Source organism: Pezoporus flaviventris, unplaced genomic scaffold (assembly GCF_033815535.1).
Source record: "Pezoporus flaviventris isolate CSIRO_AGI_PZ_B2104156 unplaced genomic scaffold, CSIRO_AGI_Pfla_v1 ptg000078l, whole genome shotgun sequence".
Classification (NCBI taxonomy): Eukaryota; Metazoa; Chordata; class Aves; order Psittaciformes; family Psittacidae; genus Pezoporus; species Pezoporus flaviventris.
Window position 1 is genome coordinate 5,609,041 of NW_026892626.1, and position 9,338 is coordinate 5,618,378.

A 9,338-nucleotide genomic window follows, 5' to 3' on the forward strand; every position below is an offset into this window, starting at 1 on the left:
AGATAAATCTATTTGCACTGGCTTAAAGCAGTAATTGCTCATGACTCTTTTGGTTCAGTGCTATTCTGGGTAAGTTATGGCAATTATCCAGATCACAAATATATCTAACAGTCTTTGATATTTTCTGTAATTGTGCTTGAAGTTCAAATGCCTGATGTTTAATAAGGCCTATTCCATTTGTTCTAAGTAAAGTCAATGTCAAAAGTCCTTGTGACTTCAGTGATGAAGTTTCACACCCTTAAACATGGTTCGTCTTACTTCAGAGGAAGATTTTGTTTTCTCTTAATTCACTAGATGGTAGCAGTGTACAAATTGTGTGTTGTTGGGTTTCTTTAAATTCTAATCAGACTTGCATTCAGAACCTTCCTTCATTTCCCAACCCATCCTTTCTGAGTCTTGTACTGGGGTTTTGAAGGGAAAGAAGACAAAAGATTTTAAACATCCTTCTGAAGGGATGCCAACATTTGTGCTGTCCTGCAGATGTCTTCTTGTGATGGCAGAAACCAGACGACATTAAAAGAGCACAGCTACTGATGGTCAGAGAATGACATCAACATCTGAGGCTGAGCTTAAACGCTTTAGTACAGCCAAAATATACAAAAATTGGAAAAGAGACATTAAGTCTTCAATATGTATCCCTTCCACCAGTTTCTACAGAATTCTCTGCACCATGTCAGGCAGCATGATTAAATGAATGTCCATTATGACAGCAGTCAGTCCGGGGAAAGTCATGGTGTTCAGCAAGGGACCATCTAGGTATCAAAAGGCAAGAGGACTTGGGCTTCCAAAATACTAATATGGGGTAGGATTGTTGCTGAGCATAATCTATTTTTGTCAGCAGTGGATGTGCTGGTAAACAAGAAACAGTCATTTGAAACCAGTGTGGCAGTTTTGTACACTTCTGTCCTACCTGACACGCTGTGTGTGCTAGGGCTGACCTCCTGATCTGCATGTTCCTACAGAAGTATTACCCATTTCCTAGGAGGGAGGAAGGGAAATTCTAACAAAATACTGTCAGTCTTTCTCCAGAAACAAGAAAGTGCATTCAGACAGGTTGGTACTAACCCACGGCATTTCACTTTTATCGCTAGCATGCCCCGTGCTTCAAATGACCATGGCCAGTTTTGACTGGTGTTTTTAGGGAGGTGGTCACAGCCAAATATGCCATTGAAAGGGCTGCTTCCTGCCAAAGTGCTTCTCAGCATCTCTCTGGAAAGTCTGTATCCCTCTGGTTTCCCACCTATTACTCCTCACCTGACAGTTTGCTCCACTGTTCAGGATCTTCTGGTGTGGGGAGTTTATTACAGTTATCAAGGTGCTAAGTTTAGTAAAAAATGAATTCCAGAGAAGGTGCTGTGCTCTTATGGCTTACCTTTTGGTTGATATTACATCTTGTCATCCACACAGGCAGCTCCTTTCCAAGGTTGCTTATTCCTGCCTGTGTGTGTCTTGAACAATCATTGTCAAGCAAGCCAACTGTCCCGGCTAGCGCAGCAGCTTGAAACTACCTCAGTATTTAAAAAACTATGCAGCAGTCATAGCTCTTAATTTCGTTCCTAATAGTTCTATTACAATATATCAGAGGTGAACAATGGAGATGTGAAGTGGTCTATTAGAGGAACTTTTTAAGCCTAAAAATACATGATGCTAAAAAAGATGAAGATATCTATGAACTGGTAGATAATGGCCAGAAGTAGAAGAGAGATGAAAAATATAACCCTTCAGTGAGTAGCTAGAACTAACTGTAACTATCCCATATTCCCATGTGATCCTAGTGGGATGCAGATAGGAACCATATCACTAACTGGACCAGAGTCCTCCTGACTGAATCAGACAGACTGCTGCTGAGATCGCTATGCAGAAGTTGCTCTATAAAAAGCTTGCAGCAAACATTATTTTCTGGTGGTATGATGAAATAAATCCAGGGGACATTTGCAGGAGAGTTTTCAGAAATTCCTTCAGGCAATGACTGTGGAAGAGAGGCTGCAATGTAAGTGCACTCTGGCTTTGTGCAAAGCATGGTGAGATAGGCAGAATTAACATTGATGGGAGAAAGCACTCTCAGTTTTCATGAAGATGTTTAGGTATCTGATATAATTTTGCCAGTTTGAGGGGTTGAGTGGCAGGATTATACTGGGGTTTATAATTCATTTTTGGCAGCAACTGAGATACTTAATTTTAAAATGTCATGTAGATGAAAAAAAAAAAAAAATCCCACAACCAAAATCATTGTAAATGGGTGTCATACCTCAACAGCTTGTCCATTTTATAGTCTTTGTATAATACCTTGGGTAATATGAAACAATGTCCTAGTCAGGGCCACAAAACCCATCCTAAAATATGATAAATATGATAAAACAAGAAAGTTAAGATCAGATTTCCATTTTTCTTTTGGTTCTTATTTCATAATTGCTAACAAAACTTTCAAAATGAGGGTCCCAATCTAAAATTTCGTCAAGGAAATGATTCAGACCTGGAAAACAACAGGCTGTGCTGAAAATAGTAAACAACGTATGCCAGTTCATGGGGCAAGTATGTGAATGAGAGGAAAGCAGGGTATATGGTGATTCCTTGTCATACTAATTCTACAGCTATCAATTAGGAATTAGTAAAATGTATAACACCGCTCTCTTGCAGCTATATTCCTGCTGGCTGCTGCTGTAGTGATGCATTGCAATAATATGCCAGTGATGATATTCCGCTAATAAATGAGGATAATACACCATCAGATTGTCATCACTCCAGTGATGTACTATTGCAATACATCATGAGGCAACGGAGTTTAAGCATTAGCAAAAGAGGCAAAATTCAGTATACATCCACTGAAGGTGGTGTATGACGTACTGCATGCACTTTGTGTGTTCAGCAGGAGCTGTATGTGAAATGCATACTGCAAATACAGGGTTTTCTTACTCATTTGAATACTTAAAGTCTAAAGCGAATGTGCGTGTTCAAACAATCGTAGAATAGAATCACTGAGGTTGGAAAAGACCCTTTAGGCCACTGAGTGATGGAGCTGCTTGGGAATTCAGCTCTCCATATTTTCACCATCCTGCACTGCAATGTGAGTGTGTTGGATGATTGCCTCTTGTAGTACTTATACACCAGAATGATATGTTGAGCCTTGGCACGATAGGCCAGGGTCAGCAGGCTTTCTGTTTAATTTGTGACCGCTTCTCAGCTTGTTCCTAACATGGTAATTACTGCCAGAGGGCTCTCAAACTATTTTGTGAGTACCAACCAACTCTTCTGCAATAATGGTGTAATATTACACCTGATATGCATGCAGACGGACCAAGTAATTGGATGGAAAAATACAAGATGGTTCTCATGCCTTATTATTATTCCTTATTTCTTTCATTTGGCAGCTGCCTTCATGGGAAGCTTATACAGATGTAAGGCATCACAGTGGTGACATTCTCACTGAAGTCTTCTCAGATGACATAATTCATAGATTAATCTCCAGTGAAAGCTCCTGAAGAATTGATGCATCCTAGTTCCCAGTGATGTGAGTCTGGGGAGTCACACTGGATCACCTGCATACATATAGGTTTAAAAAGAAGGTAAGATTTTACTTTGGAAGCCAAAGTGGCAATACCAAGACATTAGGGTCAAGGGAAGAGACTCCTTCTTAGTTAGTAAAGTGCAGTTTCAGAGGTTCAGTTTTGATGACAACAGACCAGGGAATTAAGCTGTGCACTTTAAAGATTTTTCTTGGCCTTTCTGACACTGAATTTCTCCAGAGGAATGCAGCAGTAGCCAGCTATGTGATCAATAAATATGCTATTGATGGAAAATGAGGGACGGGCTTAAAGAATCATTAAAGGTCAGCTGATTTGTCCCTAAAGCTCATATGCTCAGCATCTGTTTACTGTTTAAGAGTCACAGTTTGATACAGTGAAATTCACCTGGGAAAGAGGTTTGATTTTGTACGGTTGGCTGAAATTTGTATCTCTGGAGAACATTGACATAAATAACACTGGAGAACATTAATTTCTAGGAGCGGGGGTGAATAGCTTCTGCAAGAGCAATCAAATTAGTCACTTCTGCTTCCACTGTTCTTTGATGTAAAATAAATAAGATCTATTTAAGTTCAAATAAAAACCCCCAAGCCAAGTAAAGCATGACTTGCAAAGCTTGGTGCACTGCAGTTTCATCGCCCAAAATGCTGCTACTGTCGATTCTGTTCAGCTACAAAGACTGCATCTTTTAGTACATTATAAATAAACTTTTTAGGGTACTATTGCAAAAGTCAATGCCACATGCTGGAAAAAAAGCAATTAGAAGAGAAAGCTGGGAGAGGTGAGGGTCTCCAAGTGTAATATACATGTGGTAACCCAACAGAGCATCCAGAGCCACAGGGGCAAACTATGTTTCCTGCTGGTCTTGAAACATTTTGTCTGCTTTATTAACTTCCAGTAGTGATAGTGGAACTGTAGCCTCAGATGGAATAAATATCCACCTTTAATATAAAGATTCCTAGTGATGAAAACTATCACAACCTTCATTAAATTGTTCTGCTTAGGAAGTGTCAATGTTAGCAACTTGAAATATATGTCTGGAATATACACAGTTTGGGCTCCTTAAAGTTGAGGGAATGTGGGTTCTGCCATAGATTACTTTGTGCAGCAGAGGTTCCTGCTTTCTTGTGGCTTTTACCTTTCCAGTTACATACTCTATAACCAATTTATTGTGTATTTTTCTGTTCTGCTTGACCTTTTAGTACACCTATTGATTTATATTCTTTTAAACTTTCTAAGTTCATAGTTTTATTTTGCCAGCTGTATAGCAATGTTTTCCTGAAGCTGAAGTATATTTATGAAATGCTCTTCCTATATCAACCAAGTTAATAATCTCTCTAAAAGGTTAAAGTTACTTCAAGAAGATCTGTTTTTCATACTTTGTTGATCAGCATGAGCAGTAGCATGCACCTTACAGCCTCTCTTAATTGAATTAAATACGAGGTTTTCCTTTATTTTCCCAGCCTGATGTCAGCCTGACAGCCTCTGTTACCCCAGCCATCCTGCCCCTACTTTGTGATGAACTAAAAGGAGCTCACATTCTTTAAGTTTTCTGGAACTCTCCCTTGTCCATGGGTTACTGAAAAATCAACATCAGCTGCCAAAAAAGCTCCTCAGCCAGCTGCTTCAAAATTCCTCAATGCAAATTACCCAGAACTTCTGATTTAAGTATGTCTAACTACAGTAGCTGTTGATTAATATCCTCTTTAGTTACAGTAGGAATAGAAAGTGTATTATTATAATCATATAACAAATACATCATCCTTCCTCCCCAGTACAGAACAGACATCTTTATTGAATTCTCTTGCATTGTTACTAAATAAAAAAGAAATATCTGTTGTTTCTGTTTGGGAGCAGAGTTATTGGTCTGTTTCAAGGTTTTGAGTTTTTTCACTCCAGAAATGTTTTGCTAAAACTGCTTTCTTATTAATGCTCTCAACTGTGCATTTTTGTTGTCAATTATCTGTCCTCTTTTCCTATCAAATTCATTTTTTGCCTCCTTATTGGCAAGCCTTACTTTTATGGCTGCATTCCCTTCCTGGTGTGGAGGTTTTTGATTTATTATGCTGAGCTTCTGTTGTGTTTTTACACAGATCCAACCTCCTTACTCCTGTTAAAGTAAGATATCCTTAAGCAGTTCTTACAAAGCTCTCATATTTTCTGTCTTACTTCCTTTTTCTAATTGATTTTTCTCATAGTGGTGTTTTGCTTTATAAAGCCAACTTTCTTTAGGACCCCCTGTGTACTGTACTGGTTCAGACTGCATTTTACATGCATACACCTGGATTATTACCACTCGTATATCAATAGTGAAGTCAAGACTGGTCCTTGATGTAGGTATTTTCCCTTTATTCAAGAGCACATTAAAGATAAGCAAAAATTACCATGAAAGAGATTAATTCACTCCTGGCACTCAAGTCTTCCTTTCTGATAAAGGTTCCTTGTCTTTCCTACAGGAAAGACCTGGCTGCTGAGTTAAACCAGGAGAAATGCCAGCCTCACCAGAGGAGTTTTACAGCTCCCTGTGGGATATGGCAACTCACTCCAGCTGGGCTTGGGCACAAATCCCCCTTCCTCCTCCTTCCCCTATGGCAGGATTCCCTGGCAGTCCCAAAATAAGGACAGGCTGCTGTGAGCTGTCCTCTGCAAAGGCAAAGGCTGTTAAGACCTTCTTCTTACCACCCATCAGATGGGGTCTGTATGATTTATTAAGGCACCATTCAGATCCTGTGGGCTCTCCCCCAGAGTTGCTGGTGTTAAGGGGAAGCTCTCCCCAGTGAATTCTGTGTTGAGCTGGCTCCAAGCCTGTGCTGATGTTGGAGGCAAAGGATCAGAGCTTAGTAGGCTGCATTTTGCAAGCCCCTTTGCAGCACCCCTATTCACTCAGCTGCTGTCTGAGGGAACAAGCTGCTTTGAGTACTTGTGTCAGTGGAGCAGGTTCAGGCTGCTTGCTGTTTCAGTTCAAGGGAGAGAATGAGCCGATACTCCTCACTGCTCCCTCTCCTTAAAGACTAATGGGCTCTCAAAACAATGCCCCTATTTAGTTTGGTTTCCTGGACTGAAATGTCTGCACACTGTTTTCCTCACTTGTACTTGTGGATTTGGATCTTTACTCCTAGGTGCTGTAACTGAAAATGGTTCATGTGCAGCACCTTCGCTAGGTGGTTAATGGGTCCAGTGAGGGCTGAGGTCAGTATCTGTTCTCTTGCTTTGCAGAAGACCAGTTCTGGCTTACATCTTACCTTCAAACCTGATCAGAGGAAAAAGTCTCTCAGAAGTTCTTTCCCAGTGTGTAATCTCCTCTGTTGCTGAAAGTACTTTATGTGTGTATGTCCAGCAGTTGAACAGCAACGTAGACAAGCAGAACAGCCGGCATGGGCAAAGCGCTCTTCCACAGGGACAGCTCAAACTTCCCATCCCACAGAAAGTCTGAAGGCAGGCTGTGCATCCAAATAGGACTGATGGTATGGTATGTCAAGTACATTAACAAAGCTTCTTTATAGCTGCTCTTCCCCCTCTTCATCCAAAAAAAGAAACAAAGAACTCCTTCTATTTTGGAGCTTAGGCTGTAGGCTTAAATACTATATATACATGAACTTCCCACATGTGATACCGTATTTTATAAAACCATGGCAAAGAAAATACCCTGAGTGCTTGCCAGATTCCTCCCCCTCAGTCCTGCTCATGACACTAGGCACCCATTGTAGAGTTAGGAATATTCTGTCCCCATATCTAGGTTTCGACAGTAGCTTGCTTTTGTGATTGCAAGTGAGCCATAAAAAGAAAGAAAAGTTACAGCAAATTAATAAGGCTTCTCTGCTGAATATAGTATTTCTATTAAAATTTTAAAAGTTTGAAGTGACAGTAAATGTGGTCTTATTTTAGAATGGTTTCCATAACACTACACAACAGTTGCCAATGGCACTTATGCCTTCTCGTGCATACACACACAGCTATTTAGCTGACAACAGTGTTTAAGCCATTAAACAAGATAATATTGCAACTGTTATGCAATGGTAAAGCTCGCTCTTGAAAGAAGTATTTGGTGTTTTAAGCTGAAAGTCGACATTTGTTCCATATTCATTTATATTTTCTTTATTAGAAATGTATAATTTAATGTAATATTCAAGGCCCTTAGGGTATACACTCTGTTACCTATAAAACAGTCATGCACATTGAACACTTTTTTGGTGCCAGTTCTTGGCTTTGTGCATCTGCTATACAATACCGAGTATTCTAACTAACAACATGCCTTAATTGAGTTTAGGTGTTTGAGTCATTTATTTAAATTTAGTAGTGTGAATAATTTATTTCAATTTACATTTTAATTATTTTACCCACTTTTTGAGGAATAACCTCATTTTCTAGCTTCTAAAAAAATAATCAGCATATGTTTACTGCAGCAACACTCACACTTACTAAATTCTCTGAGAAGTTTAGTTCCAAACTGAGAAATACTAATGAATTATTCATACAGGAGGCATTAGTTGGAATTAAATTAGGATGTCCAGATCTAAAAGAAACCTGACCTTCTAGAACCCAACAGCTCCGAAAGCTCCCTAAGAACTGATCATCTGCCATGGCAAGCTGGACTAAGCTCCATTTAAGTATGACAATATACAAATATTTCTGCAGTCAATGTGGGTTTACATAGTTTTTATTTATTATTCTGTTATTATTTATTATCTTTAATTGAACAGTTTATTGGGACATCATGAACGGCATGGAGCTCCTTGTGCTCTTTGCCCAAGGATATTTATAACCTAAAGGAAACTCTTTTTGGTTTCCATATATTAGTTTACTTCGAAAAATGGACTAAACAAGGCAATTTTTCCCATGTAACTTACAGACAGTGGAGGTCTGAGGCAGGCATTCCATTTTCAGCTGGTGCTCCTTGCACCCTGGAGCCTCAGGAGTGAGGAAATGGGTACTTACCTGTACATACAAGCATCCAGTCTGGTCAGCAGTGTGCCCAGAGCTCAGCTTTGGTTTACACAACCTGCCAGGTGGGGTGTTGGTTGTGTGTTTGCTGGGAGAACTGCAAGGATGTCCAAGCTCAAAGGACTTATGTCCTTAGAAACAAATGGGGACTCTGGAAGTGGGAAACCAGGGATGATTTATAAAGTATTGTTCACTGACAACGAGAGCTAACTGCTCATTCTCTGAAAACTGTTCTTTCTTTAAAGGTGGGCCTGAAAAACAGGAACCCCAAAATAGACCAAACTAAATACAAGTGCCAAACTGATTAGAACTTGGAGTTTGCAGTGCCAAGCCTGCCCCACATCAAGGATCACTGGGGCACACAGGTTGCTTGATCTGTTGCCTGCAGTGCCGAGGTGAGCAGCATGTCCTACCCCGAGCCACTCATATTTCCTTGTATTATGTGAACAACTCTGGAAGCAGCTAATTTTGTTTGCAGAATTATGTAAGACTTTAAAGGCTTCTGCTTGTATCTGAAATACAAGCCCCAATCAGTTACCATGTAAAACCATAGGAAGGCATGGTTTTACCTAGTTCTCTTGCTGTTGCCTGGGCATTAGCTGCTGACCTTATTCTTGCAACCACACCTGTCAGTAGTTTAATTCAGTTCACTAGAGCTATTCAGGTACATGAGCATTTGCATGGAGTCTTCAGTTTAACCCATGAAGTGCTACTGCTGTTTTAACTGCTGCTCCCCTGCTGCACATAGAGACAAACCAAAGATGCTAGTCTAGGGCACAGCTTGGTAATTTGCTTACAAGGAGCATCTGTGACAGCTGTCTCCAGTTCTTGCACGGGTTTCTAGTGCATTCAGCTTCAGGGTCTGACGGAGTCCTA

At 40.1% G+C, this 9,338-nt stretch overlaps 1 long non-coding RNA gene across 1 annotated transcript; it reads left to right on the plus strand.

Annotated features, from left to right (window-relative positions):
* Positions 1–1,836: 1,836 nt before the first annotated feature.
* Positions 1,837–5,218, plus strand: LOC133279674 (uncharacterized). Its single transcript, XR_009746948.1, has 3 exons — positions 1,837–1,990; positions 3,369–3,563; positions 4,985–5,218. It is a non-coding gene; the product is annotated as an uncharacterized LOC133279674 (long non-coding RNA).
* Positions 5,219–9,338: the final 4,120 nt, after the last annotated feature.